The 23,740-nt window shown below is 38.6% G+C and overlaps 1 long non-coding RNA gene across 1 annotated transcript; it reads right to left on the bottom strand.

Moving 5' to 3' along the window:
• Positions 1-18,047: 18,047 nt before the first annotated feature.
• LOC149197366 (uncharacterized) lies at positions 18,048-19,435 on the bottom strand. The gene is made up of 2 exons (XR_016254185.1): positions 18,474-19,435; positions 18,048-18,272 (listed from the first exon to the last, which is right to left on the bottom strand). It is a non-coding gene; the product is annotated as an uncharacterized LOC149197366 (long non-coding RNA).
• Positions 19,436-23,740: the final 4,305 nt, after the last annotated feature.

Raw genomic sequence — 23,740 nt, 5'->3', positions numbered from 1 at the left:
CTCCATTACTCCCATCAACTCATATCAGAGCCTCCCAATAGCCGCTTTGTAGTCCAGGAGAGGATCAAAGAATGTTGCCTTCCATTTTCATTGCAACAATTTTCCATAGAGCTCTTCTCAAAACAATACACAACCCAAATGTAATGCAAATTCATGTTAAGATCTGAATCAGTGAAGATGTGTGTAAATTGGGAGTGTGTCATTGGTGTGGTTGAGACAACGCTGGACAATTGTGACAACACCACTGCATGCACTATGTTTTTTGTTTTCTTATAGGCGTGTCTAGGGATCTTGGCAGGAAGATCACCCTCCACTTGGCGGAGAAGGGAGCTAGAGTGGTATGCATAAGTCACTTCCATAATCAATAATAAAACCTCCTCTTATATGGATGGTGTGAGGGCCATTGCAAGCAGTAAGCCGTTTTTTTGGGTATTGGACATTGTCGTTGATTTTTAGTAAAATATATTTTATAATTATATATGTTGTATAATAATAATGAAACATATATAATTATATATATGTTTTATAATTACCATATGTTAAGTTTGGTTTCCTTATGTTTAATTAAATTAAAAAAGGAAAAAAAAAAGGAAGGTGCTATATGTGAGAAGAGTTTATAGTTTGTTATATAATTTGTATTAAAGGGGGTTTATTTTGGTCAAGTGGCATATTCTTTTGTAAGCAGGGCTTGATTTTTTGGGGTTTGAATTCTATTAAGAATGGACACAACAACATTAACTCACATGGAGAAGTTGAGCAGGGCTAATTTTTCTCTATGGAAATCATAGATGGAGGATATACCGATTTTAAAGGATTAGTATTTTCCGATTGATGGCACAACAAATAAACCCTCATCGATAATAGATGAAGAATGGAATAAGATAGATAGAAAAGCGATTGCAACAATCCACCAATATCTAGAAAATAATGTATATTTCATTGTGGAAGTAGCTCCATGATCTATGTGAGAAGAACATGATATCAAACAAAGTGTTCTTGATGAAGAAGATTTACAATGTTAGATCTGAGACTTTTGTGATCCATAATGAAGATAAATGTCTTTCAGATTAATCACATTTCTCAAGATGAAGGAGGGTGCTTCAGTTGTTGAGCACTTTAATTAAATCAATATTATTACTAGTTAGCTTGTCTCTATTAAAATCATTCTAGATAATGAAATTAGATCTATTTTGTTAATGTTTCTATGCCAGACAACTGAGAAAATTTAATTGTAGCCATGAGCACTTCAACAACTACAGGGACCCTGAAGTTTTATGATGTTAGCAGAAGTTTAATGAATGAGGAGTTGTGACGCAAGTCAATTACGGAAAACCAGGGAGGAGAAGCTCTAGCTCTAGCTGATCGTTGTAGGAGAATTGATCGAGGCCGACAAGAGTGTTCAAGATCGAGAGGTTGATTGAAATCAAGGAGGGGTAGGCTCATTTGATTTCATTGTGGCAAACCCACGGACATGAAGAAAGAATGTCGAGGCTAGAAGAAAGGACAAAAGGATCAGAAACTGACCAGTACAAATCACAAGTCATCCAACACAAATGAAGGTGAGACCATTGTTATAGTCACGTATGGTGATGTGTTGTTTACTGTTTCAGTAGAGGATGCATGTTTATATACTTCTAACAGTAACTTTGATTGGATCCTTGAATCTAGGGCATCTCACCATGTAAACCCATGCAAAGATATTTTTTTTGCATATAATCCTAGTGATTATTATAAAGTGCATTTGAGGAATAATCATTTTTGCAGTATTGTTGGAGTGGGAGATGTCTAGATCAAGATGAAGGATGAACAAGATATATTGTTGAAACAGGTCAAGCATGTACCAGAAATGTGCATGAGTTTGATCTCTATGGGATGGCTAGATGATGAAGGCTATTCCACAAGATTTGGAAAAGGAGGCTGGAAAATTAGCAAAGGAGCATTGGTCGTGGCCAGAGGACCCAATACCGGAACATTGTATACATTGAAAGAAATGATACGAAAATCAGATTTGGTTGTTGTCACAAAAGAAGGAAATTCAGTAGATCTATGACATAAGTGCTTGGGTCACATGAGTGAGAAGGGCTTCAAAATCCTTCTTGGTAAAAATTTATTGCCAGGTTTTAAATCCTACAATCTTGATCTTTATGAGCATTGTATATATGGTAGACAAAAAGGTTTTCATTCCTTAGAGGTGACCATAACAGAAAGAAAAATTTGTTAGAATTGATACACTCATATGTGTTGGGTCTTGTTAACATCAAGTCATTAGGAGGAGCATCCTATTTTTTAACATTTATAGATAATGCATCTAGGAAGGTCTAGGCCTACCCTACGAAAACTAAAAGTGAAGTGTTTGAAATATTTCAAAAATTCCATGTTGTTGTTGAGAGAGAAACTAACAAATTGATCAAGTGCTTGAGAACAAATAATGGTGGAGAATATTGCTCAAATGCATTCAAGGAATATTGTAACGGGTTTGGCATAAATCATGAGAAGACTGAGTCTAGTACTCCTCAACAAAATGGTGTCATAGAAAGGATGAATCAAACCATTAAGAAGAAAGTGAGAAGTATGTTGTCCAATTCTAGTTTGGAGGAGCATTTTTGGGCAGAAGTTGTAAGGACAACTTGTTATCTTATAAATCAATCGCCAAGTACAGCCTTGGATGGCAGCATCCCCGAAGAAGTGTGGACTAGTAAGAAGTTGAATTATTCTCATTTGAAAATATTTGGATGTGAAGCATTTGTATATACCAAAGAAATTAAAACTAAGCTAGATGATAAATCTATGAAATGCATTTTTCTGGGATATGCAGATGAATAATTTGGTTATTTTCTATGGGATCTAGTCAAACATAAAATTACTAGAAGCAGAGATGTTATATTTAATGAGTCAGAAATGTTTAAGAGGACTCTAGGTGAATTGGAGGACAAGAAAGTTAATGACAGGTTTTAAGAGCAGCAGGAAAACATCCCACCAATGCAAGAAAATGAACAACAAATTCAAGAGCAGGAAGGACAACAAGTGGAAAGAGATGAACTTCAAGAAGAAGGAACCTTACAGGAACCTTTATAGGAGATACAACTTGATAATGCACCACTACAATTGGTTCGTAGATCTTCTAGGCCTCATAAGCCTTCACAAAGGTATTCTCCTTCAAACTATATATTATTGACTGATGAAGGTGAGCCTAATTTTTTTCAAGAGGCTTGTAAAGTTGAGCATGGTAAAGAACGGAAGAAAGAAATGAAGGAAGCAATGAACTCTTTGCTAGAAAATAAAACTTGGGAGTTGGTAAAGCTCCCAAAAGGTAGAAAGGCTCTACAAAATAAATGGTTTTACAGGAATAAGCATGAAGGTGACGAAAAGAAAGAGAGGTATAAAGTAAGGATGGTGGTGAAGGGATTTACCCAAAAGGAAGGTATTGACTTCATTAAAAAAATTTCACTTTTTGTTAGAATGTCATCCATTAGAGTCATTCTTGGTCTTTTTTCTGCTTTAGAGTTGTTGGAATATCTAATTCCTACTTGTCTCAGTTGTGATTCTTACTAAGTAAAGGAGTTTGTTCCTAGTAGTTAGGATCTATTTCCTAGATTGGTGTGTGGTTGAGATAATCTCTCAACCAACAGATTGTGTTTCCAGCTTACCTATCTTGAGACAAAACTTCTTGTATATATGTAATTGCATTTGATTAATAAAGCAATCTGGATTCTCATATTTTATCATGGTATTAGAGCCCTGAGGGTTGGCCCATCTTGGGCTGAGGTAAATACAAGTTGTGTGAATGTTTGTTTGTCCATCTCCCTCTGTCCATTGGCCAGGGCAGCGGTAGTGTGGTGATTCATCAGTCTGGTGAATTATGGACCGACCTGCCAGATGTAGAAAGAGCTACGGTTTTCTTTGTTGTGCGCTATGAACCAGACATGAAGAGTGGAAGCCGACTGGATCAGGAAGCCTATCTACCGAGAATTGCAGAGAACCTGTACGGCTTCAGACCTGCGTGGCCAACACTTGCAACTCCGTTGAAGGGAAGGCGAGAGGCAGAGGAGAATGGGGTGGGCAATTGCCTTGCATGGAGGAGCAGGGGATATTGCTCGCACAGTAATGTCAGAGCGCAGTGAAAGAGCCGAGGTGCGGAGCACAAGTCAGAGTTTTATTGTGGACATATGTGTAGTAAAATGGCGTAAAGGATACTACAAGTATCAGTAGATCTGACATAGGTAGATCTTCTTGCTGAATATGGTGTGGTTGATCTGCATTAGAGTGTCTGCATAGGGAGCTGGTGATTGGGCGTAGTGGGTAAACTATGGAAGGGTGCATTGTTGATCCATTACTCTTTGTGAATTGGACTATGCATTTCATCAATGTTTTGAGAGCACTTCATTCCATCCTTGTCGTGAACGTTGTGACTCTACGTGGAGCGTATTGAAGACCCAATCCAGATTCACAGATCCGAGCCATGGTAACGGCGTGTATAGGAAAATTTGAAAGGACAACTTAACAGTGCGGTCCTCTATGCATTGGGCCGAATCTATCGACAAAAGCGGTGGTACAATGTTCGAATATGGAAGGCTTTCATAGAATGTTTCAACTGTTTGCCTATTGCTGCTCTTATAGATAAAAAAAAAGTTCTATGTATGCATGGAGGTCTATCCCCTGATTTGAAGGACTTGAGGCAGATCAGGGATGATATTTCGCGACCTTTAGATGTGCCAGATCAAGGTCTATTGTGTGATCTTCTTTGGGTAGATCTAGATAAGGATATTGAAGGTTGGGGTGAGAATGACATAGGTGTCTCATACACCTTCGGAGCTGATAAAGTTACTGAATTTCTACAAAAACATGATCTTGACCTAATATGGTGGAGGATGGCTATGAATTCTTTGCCAAAAGGCAGCTTGTAACTATCTTTTCAAGAACCCTGGAACATGCAGTTCCATCCCAAGGGGGATATTTTGGCTGTAGCTGGAGGGGGTAGCACCTCTGTGAAGCTGTGGGATACTACTTCATGGCAAACATTACATGTGGTGAGATCCCTCATTTTTTTCTCCCACTGATTCTCGGATCTTATTCTCTGCTTCAGATGACAAGCATATTCATATCTATGATGTTGACAACAAGAGCCTTATCTGTGCTATGTTTGGGCATACAAGTTGGGTTCTAAGTATCGACGTCAGCCCATATGGTTTAGTTGTTGCCACAGGATCCAGTGATAGAACTCTGGATAGTGTGCCTTCTTCTTTCTCTTCGGGTCAATTTGACAAAATTGGATTTTGGGAAGGTAAATGCATTGAGCCTGATCAACTCAATGTAAAAGTGAAATTTGTTAGAATTTCATATTTAAAAAAAAAAACTCCAATGAGAAACAAATTAATGTGGTATTTATAAATGTTTTGGAATTAGAAGCATTGAGCTTAGCTAACTCAATGGAGTGGTCTTGTTAGAATTAGCTACTCTAACAAATCATGCAGGTAAATCCAAGACAATTAAATCAGAAATAGAAAGAAAAGACAAAGATGCCTAGGATGTGATCAAAAGATGAAGTGCACGAGCAACATCAGAGATTGGAGGATGATGGACAACTAGGTGAAAGTTTGTGTGAGTTAGTGTGAGTTTGTGGAATAGACTCACTAGCATGTTATTTTATGAGTCACATTTTATTAGTAAGCAAGTCTAGGGTGTTTTATAGTGGTCTTTGTAAACTGTGTACTTGGTAACTCCAGAGTTGGAGTGTGAAATGTAAGCCTTGTAAGGCATGTGTATCCCCATACAGTTCGTGGTAATCTAAAAACCACTTTGTATTTGCAGTGTTGGTTTGTGGTAAGCCAGAAACCACATGTAAGAGTGAAGTGGGATAGAGATTCCTGTTGGCATGGTTTAGGGTTAGCCGAGAAAACCCTCGGCCTGGTTGAGTCGGGTCTTTGGAGTGCCCTAGTGGCAGGTTTGTAGCCCAGAGTGGCTGGAGTGCCCTAGTGGCAAGTTTGTGGCCCATAGTGGCTGGAGTGCCTTCGTGGCTGTGTTGAGCCTTCATGGCTAAGTTGAGCCTTGGTGGCTGTGTTTAGCCTTGGTGGCTGAGAGCCCTTGGTGGCATGGTTGAGGGTGATCCAATAAAACCCAGAGCATGGTTATGGGTAATCTGATAAAACCCATGATGATATTGGAGGGGGATTTACAGGTACAGGTACAGGTGTGTAGTTATAATGGTTGAAAGAACCATGTATGCAAAGGACATCCTACAAGACTAGCGATTGCAGCAGTTAGTACCCATGCATTCCAGTGGATGGTTGCTCCTTTATATGGACATCAACATATTCTTTTTGGTATATTTGACCACAACTAGATTTTACAGATTGATATGGAGACAAGTACTCATTAAGGGGAAGTGTTGGAATATCTAATTCCTACTTGTCTCAGTTGTGATTCTTACTAAGTAAAGGAGTCTGTTCCTAGTAGTTAGGATCTATTTCCTAGATTGGTGTGTGGTTGAGATAATCTCTCAACCAACAGATTATGTGTCCAGCTTACCTATCTTGAGACAACACTTCTTGTATATATGTAATTACATTTGATTAATAAAGCAATCTAGATTCTCATATTTTATCAAGAGTTAGAATGTGAACAATTAGATGTAAAATCTTCTTTCCTTCATGGTGAATTGGAAGAAGAAATTTATATGGAGCAGCAAGAAGGCTTCATAGAAAAAGGCAAAGAAGATCTTATTTGCAGATTGAAGAAGAGTCTTTATGGGTTGAAACAAGCAACTCGACAATAGTACAAGAAATTTGATTCATTCGTGTTAGAACATGGTTTTCACAGCTTGGAAGTTGGCCATTATGTATATATTAAGAGGTATGATCAATGAAAGTATCTCATATTATTGTTATATGTCGATGACATGTTAATTGTTGGGCATGATAAGAATATGATCAATAGGTTGAAGAAGGATTTGAACAACAAATTTGCAATGAAAGATTTGGGTCTAGCACAACAAATATTGGGTATGAGGATCATGCATGATATGAAAAACAAAAGGTTGTGGTTGTCACAAGAAAAATATATCAAGAAGGTGCTTGACAGGTTTAGTATAAAGGATGCCAAGCCATTTGGTACACCCCTTGCAATCCACTTCAAGCTGAGCGTTGAGTTATGTCCTAGTGATGACAAGGAGAAGGAAGAAATGAGTAAGATTCCTTATGCTTTAGCAGTTGGCAGTTTGATGTATGTCATGGTATGTACACAACCAAACATTGCATATTCAGTGGGATTAGTGAGCAGGTTTCTTGCCAATCGAGGCAAACAACATTGGTAAGCAGTAAAATGGATTTTGAGGTATCTCAAGGGTACTAGTCATTATTTCTTATGTTTTGGTCATAATGAGTCTATTATGTTTGAAGGATTTATAGACACAGATATGGCTAGAGATATGGACACCAAAAAGTCCACTACAGGGTATTTGTATACATTTGCAGTAGCAACAATATATTGGGTGTCAAGGCTACAAAGAATAGTAGCTCTCTCTAAAACAGAGGCATAATACATAGCTAGAACAGAGGCTTGTAAAGAGATGTTGTGGATGCAACGATTCCTAGGAGAGAGATGAATAAAGCAGGACAAGTATGTGCTATATTATGATAGTCAGAGTGTTATTCACTTGCCGCGAAAAACCCAACACTTCACTCAAAAAACAAGCACATTGACTTAAGGTACCATTGGATCCGACATGTATTGGAGGAAGGACAATTATCCTTGGAAAAGATCCATACAGATAAGAACCTTGCTGATATGTTCACTAACATTCTACCAAGAAATAAACGTGAGTTATGTAGAGGCATGGTAGGACTTGGCGTAACTTGATTCAAGACTCTTCATTTGGTTTCAAGTGAGAGAATGTTGAATGTGAAACCCAATAAAGACGTCAATGTCGACTGCCACTGACAACACCATCCCGCGTCGACTCTCCAACACTCCACTACCCCCAACCTACTAGACCATACATTGACTTCACTGTGTAGTCATGTATTCCACATGAGAGAATTGGAGAGTTTTAGAGCTTCCCTCATCTATAAATTTGTATTCTCTCCTCTGTTTGAGCAATCCAAGCCAAGGCAAGGCTTGTGTGTAATAGAAATGTGGTTTCTGTTCTCCATTGTATATTTTTCTCTCTATAATGTGTTCTTTCGTTTATGTTGTCTCCAGTCTTGTGTTCTGTGTTTTTCTAATGCATTTTATTGTATCTATCATAGCTTCTCTCATCTGATCCTATTAGTTCCACCGAGATTCATTAAATGAACCTCTGATATATCACATGCAATCGTGGCATACTAAAAAATACCCCTAATTTGACTACATATTGGAAAATATCTCTAAAAATCACATTATTTAACCCCCTCCCAATACGAACCCAATACACCTTCCCAATTTAAAAAGCCCCTACTTTCACTAGATATTGTAGGTATCCATTTTTTTATTAACATTTTTTATATCCCTTTATATTTTTTCATTAATTTTGAGCTCCATTTTTTATACATGCCAATATAAACACTCTTTACCCCCTAATATATGATCAATATATTATGTCAATTTCCTTTTAATATATATACCCCAATATGAACCCACGTAGTATAGTATTTCCCTCCCCACTGAAGCCCCTGTGATTAGTTCACGCGCTATTGGATATGAATCGTATCATTCATTTTCCAAAAAATTTAATACACATGACATAATGCTAACATTAGTTCATGGTTGCCAAATATGAACCACACATAAAAGCTATTATCCATGGTTATGGCTTCCCCACCTCTAAAAGATGCCAAATAAGACAACAATTAACCCTATTGGTCCTCATAAATTAATACAAAAAATTTATAACCTCCAATATGCTCAGCAAGTAAAAACTTTAGGTTAGTTGTAATAAGTACTAATGCTACGGAACCATTTCCGATCACTAAAGTCTGGTTGCCTGACGACAAGGACTAATAAGATCTCCATATAAAACTAATGGTGAAGTGCGCGGCAAGAAGATCGATAAGAAGTGTATAAAGAGAATTCCAATACGCTAACCCAGAGATATAACTAACAAGGCAGGCACCCTTTAAGATCCCATATTATTCTGGTACCCAGAAACCAAGGAAATTATGCAGAAGTTTTGAGATATCAGTCTGAACCTTTCATGTCCACACTAAAGAGCATTGGAGGGAGGAATTTCTAATGCATTGTGTAAAAAAGAAGCGAGTACTCCTTTGTATTGTGTGTGGAGTAGTAAATGTGGGTGCCTAAAAGTTGCTCTATCTTCAAGTAAACTTGGTAGTGAATTTGTTTTAGTTGAGACCGGTTTAGTCTGAATTTAGAATTGTCCACATCCAACTACCTATGGTTAGGTAGGAATTGCTCGGTCTTAGCCACTTTGCATGCTCTCCACTATTCGAACAGATGAGTTTATCTTCTTTCCTCTGAAATTCTGATATTCGAACAGATGAGTTTATCTTCTTTCCTCTGAAATTCTTATTTATGTATACAAATACATTTGTTACAGAGTTTAAGTTGAGGTTGATGATGAAGATAGCAATAAATGTTTTAGTTCTGAAAGCTTTTTGTATTTTCCTGAGTAAATTTTCCATGCTTCCTCGTCTTCAATTCAGCTGGCTATGGTCCCTAGATTATTTGAGCTGTGAAATGCATCGCATTATGTTGGGTATAATGCAGTTGCGTACCTCTGTATTTCCCTGGCAGTAATTTAATAATGATCCATAATGACGAGCAACCAGCCTTTCTTCAAAGTCCCTATTTAGTTTCTCGGCTAAACAGAGGACAAACAGTGATGTTTAAAAGAGTGTAGAGCACAAGACCATCCTTTATCCTGCACATTTTGCTTGCATTGTTTACCTTTGGTTTATATTATGATGGTCTTTCACCTTACTTAAGGGAAAGAAGGTGTGAACCATGTCGAGTTTCCCATGGCATTTGGGCTAAAGGTTTACAAACGATGCGTGTATAATGTACAGAGCCAAACCCATCTTGATTAAGCCAATTGGTACTATCATGTCCACAACCATGCTGCTCTCAGGCAGGAGATGCTAACCCGATACCCACAAATGCCATGGCAATGACGTTTCCACCACCAAAAATGATATATGAAATGTTGGTCAGAGACATTGACGACATGCAGATTATAAAAATTCACCTTTTTTCTTATCACTCTAGCTGGATTCTGGTGAAACAAAATTTCACGATTTTGTTGAAACTCACAAAATGAGCTTGAAGACTCTTAAAGAGACCTTGAAAACTTTCTTGCAAACTCTGTAATTTATACACTAGTATAGTTGTAGAAACTACAATGGCTATCATTATTGTTGGCCTAAATTCAACTACTCAGGCCACTCCCCGCCCATTGACATCTACCTCGTACCGTTCAATGGGGAATAGTGGTGCGGGATGTTCTAACAAACTTCTCTTTAATCATGACAACCTAAACTTTAAGGTGCTGGTTGGTCTCAGTCTTAGCTAAGGCTTACAACAATACATATAAAAAAATTTGATAAGGGGCTTTCATTTTTGCTGTTGGTTTCACACAGCGTAACTTTTTTCAACGGATATTCAGTCGCAGACACTCTTATCTGCCAACACTCAACTGGAAACTATTTGCGCCACAGAGGTATCACAGTCGGCACAACCCTCTTCAACGGACACTCGGTTGCACACACCCCTATTTGCCAACACTCCACTGGAAACTATCTACGCCACACAGGCATTGCGGTCGACACAACCTGGTTCAGCGGAAACTCAGTTGCAGACACTCCTATCTACCAACACTCCACTAGAAACTCTCTACATCACACATGTGTCACGGTCGGCACAACCCTCTTCAGTAGACACTCGATTGCAAACACGAACACTCCACTGGAAACTCACTACACCACACAAGGGTCACAGTTGGCACAACCTTCTTCAATGGACACTCACTTGCAGACACTCCTCTCTGCCAACACTCCACTGAAAACTCTTTGTGATCTACGCCACACAGGGATCACAGTCACCACGTGGGTAAATGCAACACTGCTCAAATGGCATCTACAGCCCTTGACGCTCTTCCTCGACACTCCTTAACCCTCTTCCTCGGCGTTCCTCTGCTTCCAGGCTCCTTCACGCTTGTACAGCAGTTTCCATGCAATGCTCACAATCTCTGGGCTCAGGCTCCTTCATGAGGATTCACGAATCACCGCTTCCAACTGTTGGAGGCTTCGATTTCGGCATTCTAGCAGCACTTACAAACTTTGTAGCGGCTTTCACGTGCTCTAGGCTTACACACAGCGACACCACCAAGTCTTCACGACTCTGGCCACGGAGCCCTCCTCTAGCTCTCATACCATATTGAAACTCACAAAGTGAGCTTGAAGACTCCAAGAGAGCTTGGAAACATTATTGCAAACTCTGTAATTTATATACCAATCTAGCCGTAGAAACTACAACGGCTATCATTATTGTTGGCCTAAATTTAACTACTCCTGCCTACCGGGAAACAATGGTAGGCGTGGTCGTGATTAGATGTTCTAACAGATTTATAATGATTTTGGCTAAGAATTTCCTGGTTTGAATCGATTGAGTTTGTTTCAAATGTTTATGAGGTGTTGGAGTCTTTTGAAGAACACATTGTTCATCCTTTGTATAGTTGAGTGTGCAAGAAAATAGGGCGTAGGTGCTGTCCGATTTTCTGGAATCCTAGTTTGCCATTGACATAAAGGAGTCGTCAGTGCCCTTCATATTCAAGAATTGGATATTGTAAAAAAATGCATCTAGATGAAACCTTTACCTTGTCATCATTACTCTGTTTAATTCATTTTTAATGGTGAGTGTCAACTCGCTTTTTAACCAACAGATCTAAAAATTTTGTGTATGTTTGTGTGTGAGAGCACATTTGTACTTGTATCTCTGTTTTTTTGTCTGTCGTGGGTATTCTCTTTAAGCATAACAGAACTGGTGTTTCTATTTCTTCGCACCCAACACTTTATCATCAGACCCTAATGTTCTTTGTGCTGAATGGATAGATTTCAAAATAAATTTTCTCATCAAGCATTTTAATTGTAGTGGCAGCATAATTTTGTCATTAAATTCTTGCAGTACGCAATGCCAGTGACAATTTGCAGTTCACAATCAGAGCATAAGATGGTCTGAACGTTGTGAAAGCTCAGTAACATTTTATTATATAAATACCTATGTTGCTAGGAAACGTGGGTGCGGGGACGGGGACGGGGACGGCATTTTTGGAAACGGGGTGCGTGGGTTCGTCGGATAATATAATAATATTAAATTTTAATAATTATATTTTATAAATTATAAATTTATAATTAATAATATATATTAAATTTGAATTTGTATATTTTTTCAACTTTAAACAAGAAAACTTTAATGATAATCATTTAAACATGTTTAGTCTCTCCCATATAAAAACACAATTTTTTCATAGGAGATTCTTCTCAACCTGATAGTGGTCTAGACTTTTCTTGATGTCTAATCATCCACCCGCCCCATGCATGGTGTGCTCTGTGGTAAAGCAATCCCAAAAAATTAAAACAGTGGCAGCCTTACCCTTCCACAAAACACGCTTATTCTTTTAGGCATATTTTCCTAGTTTTAATCTTAACATGATGTTATCAGAATGCTGTGAGAAATTGGCAGATTTTGATACTTAATTTAGCCATTTTCCAAAAGAGCCCTTCGCCATTTAACAGCAGCCGCTGATTACAGCTTATGGCTGGTCTCAATCCTACTTTCTATTTGACCGAAAATGTCTAAACCTGTATGTGTGAATTTACAGTTTATAATTTGATGGTTATTAACTTATTTGGCTCGGGAATGAATGTTTCATAAATTCATTCCAAATTGATTTACAAGAATCTGCAGGCTCAAATTACAGAGTAAGAGGTCTCTTTTCCAGTTCTGGTTTCAATGCCATATAATATTAAAGGCATTGAAGATCCACAAATACAAGAGATTCATAATTTACATTGAGACTCTAACAAACATTGGGCATAAGTTTTGAAATTGTTTTTATAAATTTATAGCATAAGACTAATGGAGAGACTGATCATAAGAGTCTCCTACGGTAGGAAGGGACTCATGAATGTGCAAACAGCTACCATTTTTTTTCCAACTATGATCATCACCTTATTAAATATTTCCACAAAGCTATAGCCAATATGATATAATATTCTGCTTGTGGGATTGTACACCCATAATGTTCCTTTTATAATATTGAGATATCATAATCATATATGATTTCAGAATACTGTGTCGCTCATAAGTTTTGAAAAACTTATCACTGTTGATAAATTTTTACAATGATTCATTACCCTTGAGCAGCACGTCATGCCCACAGAGCAATGCTAAGGCATGTGAACAAAGACAGTCTTTGGAAACTGTAATCTTTGGAAATGATGGCAGAAAATTTCCTTGAGAAACATTCAGAAGACCTTACAACCATCTCTGAAGAACAATCCAGACCAATGACCATCAATGACTCCAAAAATGATATCATTCGTTTATGGCATATATTCTATATTCTATGGCATATCATTTTTAAAATTTCAATAGAAAAAAAATTATTTGAAATTAAAATTTTAATATAGTTTTTTTATGAAGAACCCAAAGAACCCGAAGAACCCAAGAACCCAAGCACACGAAGAACCCGAAGAACCCGAAGAACCCAAGAACCCGTTAAAGGAAAAGAATCCAATTTTTTTTTTTGAAGAACCCGGTTCTTCATGGAAGAACCCGGTTCTTCATGGAAGAACCCGATTCACCCGGTTCTTCTGGGTTCATCTGGGAAGAACCCGTACCCGAATCCGGTACTTGGGTGCGGGAACCCGAGACGGGTTCGAGAACCCCACCCCTGAGTGCAGGTACCCGTGCAACAAGATAAATCCTGTATTGATGTGTCAGTCCAAATTTTGCACAAGTGGAGGCATTGGATGGATTTCCCAAAAGGTTGTATTCTGTTTCCATAATGCTTGAGGCATTTCTAGTAAAACACTAAAAGCTAGATGCCAAAGATGTTTGTGTATTTCATATATTCTCATTCCAATACTGAATGATCTTGGCATTGTTGAAACTGTCAATTTCACTCTTAAATGGTCCGTGGATTGAGTTTTAATTCGTTGAGATCTCTGTTTCTACGGGATTGAGTTCAGTAGCATCATAACAACCTTGAGTTCTATTGTTCATCAAGTTCTGTACCACCTCTGGCATTGGAATGGAGTTCAGTAGCTACATAACAACTTTGAGTTCTCTTCCACATCTGGGTACTTGCCTATGAAATCTGGCACATATGCAAGCGCCGAAAGGGTACTTGCCTATGAAATCTGGCACATATGCAAGCGTCGAAAGGGTGAGAATACGCAAGAATAAGCTCATGGGATAGATACAGATGGCACCAAAATCTACATTCCCTGCACCACTAACCCATGTGCAAAGATCTCCCAATTCATTCTTGCTTGACCCACTCCCAAACATGTTTCATAATAAGCAAACATCATTATCAAGCTCAATTAAATTTATATGTATATAAATATACTACGGTTCAAGGCCACCCATTATCTCTCATTACACTAAGCATAATAAACAATTATTCTTAATAAATAACACCACAAAACACTCCTACATTCAGCCCTAGTTTTCATGAGGGGTAAGTATTACCATTCCACTAAAAGGTCAACCTTCATATTAGGAAGTGTTCACCGCAATCTCCACCAAGTTTAAGCCTGTGTCCTAAAGGCCGCTACATGAACAGATCACCAAGTGCGTAGCTCGTATGTTATCACACTTTTTTTCAGAACAAGGCGTGGCGAATCTCCCATACGCCCTCAAATCCTGTGCGATTGAGTGGCTTTTTCCACACTTTCCTGAGCAATTAACAATCGGTTCTATCACAGTCAGAATTGAAGGAATAATCAGTACTGAAATTAAAGGAATAATCAGTACTGAAAACCACGACAACAACTATCGATTACTAGAAATCCCTATTCTAGTACTGGAATTACACATGAATTCACAGAAAACAATTGCATGCATAATCTATTCAAGCAGAGGCAAACATTTCAAAACAGAGTTGTTCACACAAACACAGGTATCACAAACCCCTGCAGACACATAAATATATCATTAATTATCTGAATTTGAACAAGCAATTCTACCAGAACGTCTAATATTCTGATCTTCACTCTATGGCCAGATTTCATAGTTACTTGGCCATACTCACCATCTATGTCTACATCTTATTCTACTTCTATATATCTCTGAACATGCACATACATCTCTATTTATTATTGAGAATAGAAAACGCTAGAGATCCAAGAGATACTCCTTATCCCTTCAAAATAGATCTTGCTCAACTACTTCCTAAATTTATGATTATAATGTTTTTTTAGAGCTTTTAAATAATTTAGAAATCCTAGAGATTTTCTCAATTTTTATAAATTCTAGAGACTTTTCTGCCAGAATTGAGAAATTTTCTTTTTGAAAATACCCCTAAATGCTCCTGCTTCAGATACCCATTTCACTCAGGTCTCCTTCATGTTTATATGCTGTTGTGTGTCAGCAACAATGGCGTTCATAAGAGGACGACTCTCCCATGACAACCCAAATCACTGGTGGAGAGAAAAACCCAAACGGACCGGATGAATTAGGCACTTCCAAGTTTGGTGTCAAGATTCAAACGACTCCATATCCCTGCTAGGGTAGGATCTATATCTTATATAATTTAAATGTCATAGTATTTCTAGGATATGGGTTGGGTTGAATATGTGACATATATCAAGGTATGGACAGGGATAAATATATTCACGAAATTCCACGGTGTTACCTCAGTTGGCTGATGTACCAACAATAGGCAAAACAGACTGTCCAGTCAAATACCAGAAAAGTAGCGATTTCAATGTAACTGATATGTGGAATAGGGATCTAAGTCTTCTTACTGATGTTTTTGCTGCTTTTGCCAAATGGAGGACATGGATTTGACCTTGGTAGGTGAATAGTTTTAAAATGCTTTCCTTAACCATTGTTAGCACGAGAAGTATTGTTAGAATCTATAAACCGAGGAAATTAATTGTATGAATTTCATGACCCTTGTTTTGGCTGAGAGAGTTCCTACAGGACACAGACTAATGAGACAGCAGCACTTAATGAGCGGATTACTTACAGGAACAGCAGCAAGATGCTAATCAGAGTCAGCATTGTGAGAGTTTGCCTGGATAGATTTGACATTAATATTAATGAATAGCAAATTGTCAAAGGAGGAGGTGAAGTGGAGATTGCATACAGGCCAAGTTTGCTGTAGGAAGAAGCCAATGAAACTCTTTGAAAAGGAAAAATCCTTCAGAGATTTGTCACAGTTCGAATCATTTGACATGAGAATTCCCACATTCTTCTACAGGATTCAGTATGATCTCAAGTGAAATGTGCAGGGTCTGTAGACGGGCTTGGTGGAAACATCTCATTGAAGACATGTTCCGAACAATATGAGACTTTGGAAGTGATTATGCTAACCAGCAAGTTAATTCATTAAAGTAGCGCCATGTATCCTATAATTGGAGAGGTTTCGTTACTCAAAGAAGTCGCCTTATTTGATTCATTTAGAGGGTTTGATAGGCTGTAGCTATAGGTTGCCTATTTGAAGCAGACATGCATGATTTATTCCCTTACAAGAGTATGGTATGAAAGATGCCGTTTGAGAAGGTTGACCTGGTTGAAAACAACTACAGCAGAGGCTTGCAGCAGTTTTCTTTGGTCACCAAAAGTTCATTGAAACCGCAATTTGAGACAGATAGCAGCGAACAAGAATTTGAGAAAAATTTAAATTACTTTTTAACATAAACGAATTATGAAACCAACCCATTAAACGGTTTTTATATTGCTCAAGTAATTAGCTGGTAACAAAAGTTGAACTATTCTACAGAGCTGCAAACTCTTCGGTTAAGTTCATCTTAATGTATTCACTCTCCTGAAGAGTGCTATGAACCTCTGATACCATGTCATCACCACGAACCTATCAAGAATATGAAAGCAAACGACAAATCGAGAGAAAATGTCCACAACAAATTTGGCAACATCTTAACTATCACTTTATTTACAAATAAACCATCACTTTATTTACAAATAAAACTGTACCTGTACTATTTTTACAACCATGAAACAATCTCAACGATCAGCATTACATAAGCACTAGACACTGCTGCTTTCGGTGTGTTGTTTATAACTCAATACTGCGCTGTACTATTTTGACAAGGATTCAACAAACTCAACAATCGGCATAACCTAAACAATAGTCACTGCTGTTGTTGCTGTGTTCTTTGTAACACAGCACTACCATCTTCTGCAGAGGTTTTTATTCAGTTGTTGGCGCAGCTGATCAATAATCCCCCACTCGTTTTGCAGTTTGGGACAATTACGAACACTACGCTCGTCTAAAGACAACGAATTTTTCACACCAGGCAGCTTCCGACACCAAGAAACATCAATCACCTCCAAAGATATCAACGTTTCAGGGCACCACAGCTTTGATATTTAACTCTCTGGGGTTTTGGTGTTTGGAATTGATTTGGAGTAGTCTCACCCATGTTCACATTTCTGGAGGCATCACCCACCAATACGCCCTTAGTGTACGAAGAAACCAGCAAAATAAATGCAAGTCCCATCCCCAACTCAGACTTCTAAAATTTTGGTATTTGGAATTACCGAATTTTACAGTAGCCCCACCCTTCTCCAACTGCAAAACTCCCCTAATTGTCTCAATTCTTTACAAGAATACAAGGTCAGATGTTGGCAAATAAGCTATCAAGGCGCTTTGTTTCCCTATGGTCTTTGGAATGTGTCAAAGGGAAGTCCATATATTTTATTCTGGCAGTTGTAGAGGCACCTGCAAATGCAAATATTTAGGTTTCAGGTACAAGTAGATGATAAATGAAATAGACTGAAATATGAATCAAGAGTCCGCGTTTGTCTACCTGAAATTCATGCTGCCACAATAGTTGTAATTTCCTCCCAATCACTTGTAACACTGAATTTCTCCACATGAATCCAGGAATACAAGAAAGCATAAGATGTGGCTACCCGTCTTCACAATCTTCTTCCTAAATAACCATCTTTGGCCGCAACAAGGTACTGGTTCTTCATAACCCAAAATTGGAAAACAGTGAATAGATGCCTCAGACAGACGCCGAGAACCTCATCCCTTATCTTTGCTATCACAATATTTTTGAACATCCGTGAACTTCCGTGATTAGCTGTTCATGGAAGAAAATTATACAGATTTATCATTCAGCGGGTAAACAAACTTGAAAAATGTACAGATCTATCACTCTTCATTATCTACTAATTCAATGAGGAAAAATATACACCAGGTAGATCTATCACGCTTGGAATAAACAAATTTGAAATATTCATTTTAAATAGAAGACACAGTTTGAAACGATTGAAGCACTTACACAAGACGATAAATCCAATAAAACTTCAATCTGTGTTGTTCGTCGTCTGCTTGAAACGACTACGAAATCCATTTTTCCTCAGCAATATTTCTCCCAAAATCTTTGTCGTGGTCAGGTGTGTTTATTGGCATTTGTTATTTAAATTTCGAAAGCCCATATTGCTGCACGATGTATTCATCTATGAAAAAAGATACAACATAGAGTGATTCACAGATTCACTCATAAGTAATTTCAACAAGCGCTCCAAACACTTTTAATGATAACGGCAATCTATCAAAATGTTTGATAAACCGATCTACCAAATCTATCGGCTGGATTTGGCTTGACTTATTACAAGATCGGAAGATGGATAGCCCCTTGAGTTCACAGCAAGGTCGAGTTCATCCAAGCACCAATTCGACTGCCCATAGTTTGCATAAAATATGGCAAAGTGAACGGAGACTGTTTGAACATCGGCTTCTGCTCTAAAAGAAATGTGTTTCCTCCTTCCATCATTTCCATAGCACTCTTAACCCATTTGCTGTCAGGTGACCCTAGAGATGAGAGTGTAAAATGTTCTTGACATCCAGACCACGGTGATTTAGAAATACGTCGTACTACGCGATGGTAGAGGTGAAAAGGTAAAATGTTCTTGGCATCTAGACCACGTGGTGTGTGAACACATCGTTACAGCGATGATAAGTCCAAACAGAGTTGGAGGCCAAGGAGAGAAGATGGAAAAAAAACTCATCGTGAAAGACAGCGGTTGCCATTGATGAACAGAAAGATGAAGCCGAGGCAGGTAAAATATAGGTAACAAGATAGCCATTCCCCCGAAACCCTGAGATGAAGCTCAGCCCAACACATGATCGCTGGAACTGCGCTCTGCAATGTTGACCTACGCTTTCAGTGGGCGACATCCCACCACATTAAGACTCTTTTGTTAGTTGCGAACAGACAGGCGTTTAGTGCTTGACAACTCGTTAGTCATGTGGAACTTTCTGATCTGATAATGTGGACCATGACTCCCGTTCACACCAACCACTACCTTTGCTTTGCAATTAATATTCGTACCACATTATTCCATCGAATGACTCAACTATCGACATGTTAATTGGGGGCACATGGCCATGACAGCGATTTACTTGGTTTTAAAACTTATAAAAGTAATCTTGGGTACCGATTGAACCAGAGAGGTTGGGTTCCATGTGGGGTTACCGGGCAACTTCCACTTAAAAAAGATTTACAGGGTGGAGAACAGCATCATCCATAACGCTAATTGGACGTTGATTTCAAATTTAAAAAACAATCTTCAAGATTTGAGCATACCCCGTGAAGCACGCCAAACGAGGTAACAATAGTGTGGAAACAAGGTTCCGAACCATGATCAAATTTGAAGGGTTATTCTTGATTTTGGAATGGTAAATATTTATTTAACCGTGAAAGATGACAGTTATAAAAGAAGTTGTATTTTTACTGAAGTTATTTATTAAATAAATTCGTGTTAAAAAAAATCTAAAATGAAATAGTGTTTTTTTAAATTTTTAAATTTTTTAAAATTCAAAGAGTAATTATATTAAAATACTATAAAATCTCAATATAATTTAGTAAATAAGGAAAAATTTAGTAAATACGTGTTTTTTCTATTCATTTAATCATATTTAAAAATATTTGGATTTACATTATTGAAAATATAAATCTATATGCTCAATGGAAATAGCTTATTAATTTTCATTTGTTTCCATACATCATAATAGCATTCAAATTTACCTCATTTACAACATGAGGTGCACTAAGAGATAGAAATATTAACATATCTAGTGTCTCCAATGAAAGCCTTGATCTATCATCATTTTTTACTCTGATTAATTTTCAGAAACCTCTTTATCACACTGATGTGGTTGTTGGGATAATGAGAATAGTGTGTCATCATTGCATCAAAAATGGAAAGTCTTCAAACCATTTAGGTTCATCTCCACATAGGTCCCTTCATACATATGCTTTTTACGGTATGACTTAGACATAGTACAAATAAATTCAGCTATTTCACCCAAACATCTAGTATTATCCATAATAGATGATTCCCCAACGCTGTAGGTTTTAACCCTGTACAGAAAGTATCTGCAAACGAATTCTTAAAAACAAAAAATATATAATGGCAAGAAACACAAAACAAATACATGGAGATTTCCCCTGGATCCTATTGTAGTGGCTACAACACCCTCCAAAATTTTGGCTTGCACTCAAATTTTAGAGCCTTCATTGGTTTTTCTTTTGATGGTTGCAAACACTCGAGCTCATGCATCGAGCTCCTTTAAAGTCTTTTTCACCTTTTTGCTTGCTTAGTCAACTGTCATCTATTGGCATGTTGACTACTTTGTCATACTTGTGATCTTGTTCCGGTGATGTCGAAGGTTTGTTTTTGTGTGTTTGGGTTTTCTTAGCTTTGTGAACATTTGTCTCACTCACACACAAAGTTGTAAACAATGTCGTGCAAGTGTCGTCACGGTCGTCCAAAGGTCTATTTCAAGTGTCACACTTGTCACTTTCAGCACTAGACAGTCCTGTAGAAGGTCATGATTTTCTATGTTGTCCTGATGGTCAATGTTGTTATGATGTCAAAGTATGTTAAGTGTGTGATCACAATGTCAAGTCCTCAGAGGCACACTTGCTCTTGCACTTAGCCATTTTCCTGAAAATCCTTCCCACCAGACACCCCCCTTTTGACTAGACCTCGACTGAGCTACACTGCGTAGTCTCAGCCCTCAGTGGTGTTTCTCTGCTTTCTGGAACTGCGCAATGCTGGAGGTTTTCCTCCGGGTCAGTTGCACTACGCAACCCCAAAGGTGAGCAATTTGCCTTCCTCCCATGACTGCATAGAGACTGCCTCAAAGCCTGATCTAAACTATGCACTCTGCAAGATCATTTATCAAGCCTCTTGCCTGCTTGATGGAACCCCACATCCCATAGAGACCTGAGGCTGCACTGCTCCCAAAAACTGCACAAATGTGTCCTCCTAGTGACCTCCCTCAATCGGGACTCACTGCTCTCAAAAACTGCGCAAAACTGTCCTCTGGTCCCTCTGTTGTTCGGCATTGTCTTCCCTCTCGAAATTATGCAAAGGTGTCCCTCGGGGTCCCACCTTACAAACTGCCACTATTGTCCTCAACTACGTAATCCTGCCTCCTAGTAGCCTCTACGAAGTTTTCCCCGACAGTGAACATTGTTCCCCGGAGTTCCCATCCAAGATAGCCAGTCCACCTCCTTGTCACCTGGAATTACACAATGCACAGTTGTTGGGCCCTCTTCTCAGGCTATCATTTGTCTCGGGCCCGGAAAACGGAAAAAATGCATGCATCTTAGATTACGAGGTTTTGTATTTGATGTTGTCCCGTCATGAGTGAATTGCAAGAACAAGTACACTAATGGATCATGGCAAGACAATAGACGATATGAAGAAGGAACGCACATGCTAGAAGAATTACTTGCAGTTGGACGGATGAGAGAAGCACATCCAAGAGTAAGCGAAGGGAACACATGCATACAACCATCTTGCAAGACCAAGACCATCGAAGACCCTGTAGCACGAAGCCATGCGAAGGAAAAGACAAAGCACACCGAGAGTACATCCATCACTTAGCAACACATTAGCTTGACATGGACACCACAACGAGCCAGTACACTTCAACAGTGTCATGTCAAGTTGTGTCATGAGTTGTTTAAGCCACATCCCTATTATGGGCCATATCTGTTGTAACCAAATGTAATGTGAAGTGTATGTCCAATGGACACACACATGAAGATGAAGAGTCATGTAAGTAGAAAAGTCATAGGAAGTTGAACTGTCATGAGGGTAGTCCCAGAGTCATAAGGGTCAAGCAACACCCTTGGCTATATATACCCATCCCATTAAGTCCTTTTCACCTTGGTTCCTCCCACATAGCCTTTAGAGTGTACAGTTAGTACTTTGGGGAGTGAGGAGTGGCTCCAACATCCCACTACTGGGACTAGTGATGTATGGTGTACAGATGTGTCTTAGGACTTTTTCTTAATTCAAAAGCCTATTAAGGTCATCACATTTTCATGCATGTTTTGTATATGTTTGTAAGACTATTCTTTTGGCATTTGTAATGCATGTTTATTTCACCTGTACTAAGATTGTTGAACTATGTCAGTTTTTTTAGTACTTACATTGTTGAGAATGTGTTGTATTCGTTATCATTTTTGTCTCATCCTCGTGGACTACTCCGCAAGATACTAGACAGACCATCCTTGTGTATTGGTTATCACCGCTGTCACATCCTTCTGGACTACACTATGGGATACTCAACATACCATCTTTGTTTTTGGGCTATAGTGACCATCACATCCATGTGGACTACTCTGTTGGGTGGTTTACATGTTGTCCCCCCTAATTCGGTTCTAATGACCATAACATCTGTGTAGACTACTCCAGTTGGGTGGTGTATGTGTTATCCCCTTCACCTCGGTTTTAATGACTGCTGCATCTATTGTAGACTATTCCACTGGATGTTGGACAAACCCTTCTGGTTCATGTGTGTCTCTTCCTGGGTGGTACTATTACCTATCACTTAGAGGCTCACTTACTCTCTCCCCCTTTACAGTATGATAGCCAAGACACGAGTTACATTATGCACTCACTAGGCATACTCACCTCAATTTTTGAAGACACTAGCATAACACTCTCATGTGCTGAACAACAAGAGCTAAGGAAAATCTCTAAGTAAATGACAATCGGGCCATCGTACCAGATGGGACTCCTACATCAAACAGTGTGAGGTCTAATTGGGATTTCATATCAGGGAGATCCCTTGAATGTTGGCAGGTCCAACACTATCAACATTTATGGCGCTAGAAGGAGGGCCACAAGCAATTTATGGTTGATTTTCCTACCAACCCAATTCATTCATCATCTGGTCAAGGAAGTAACACTCACTCCCTCTCCCCTACAAGAAACTCTGAACTTGGCAATTTCTTGCCTCCCAGACCCGGATGCAAAATCTCGTATCAACATATCCAAGTTGTCCATCCCATCGCTTGTCAGTTCGCAAAAGTTGTTGGATTGATCCCAAGTGTATACACTCTTCCATACTCTAAAAAGAAGCACACGACTACTCCCACAAGAGTGGTAGTCTCATCTGTGGAAGAAGAAATCTTCACCACCCTTGAAGAGCTAGAAAAAGTTGTGGAAAAATAAGAGGAACCTCCAATCTTTCGAAAGGAAGAAGATGTTGAAAATGCAACAAGATGATGGAGCTTAGTGGAAA

This window comes from Pinus tabuliformis, chromosome 2_2, assembly GCF_031772625.1.
Source record: "Pinus tabuliformis cultivar Carrire ecotype Pingquan chromosome 2_2, CPIR1, whole genome shotgun sequence".
In the NCBI taxonomy this organism is placed as follows: Eukaryota; Viridiplantae; Streptophyta; class Pinopsida; order Pinales; family Pinaceae; genus Pinus; species Pinus tabuliformis.
This window is presented reverse-complemented; position numbering and strand designations above follow the sequence as displayed.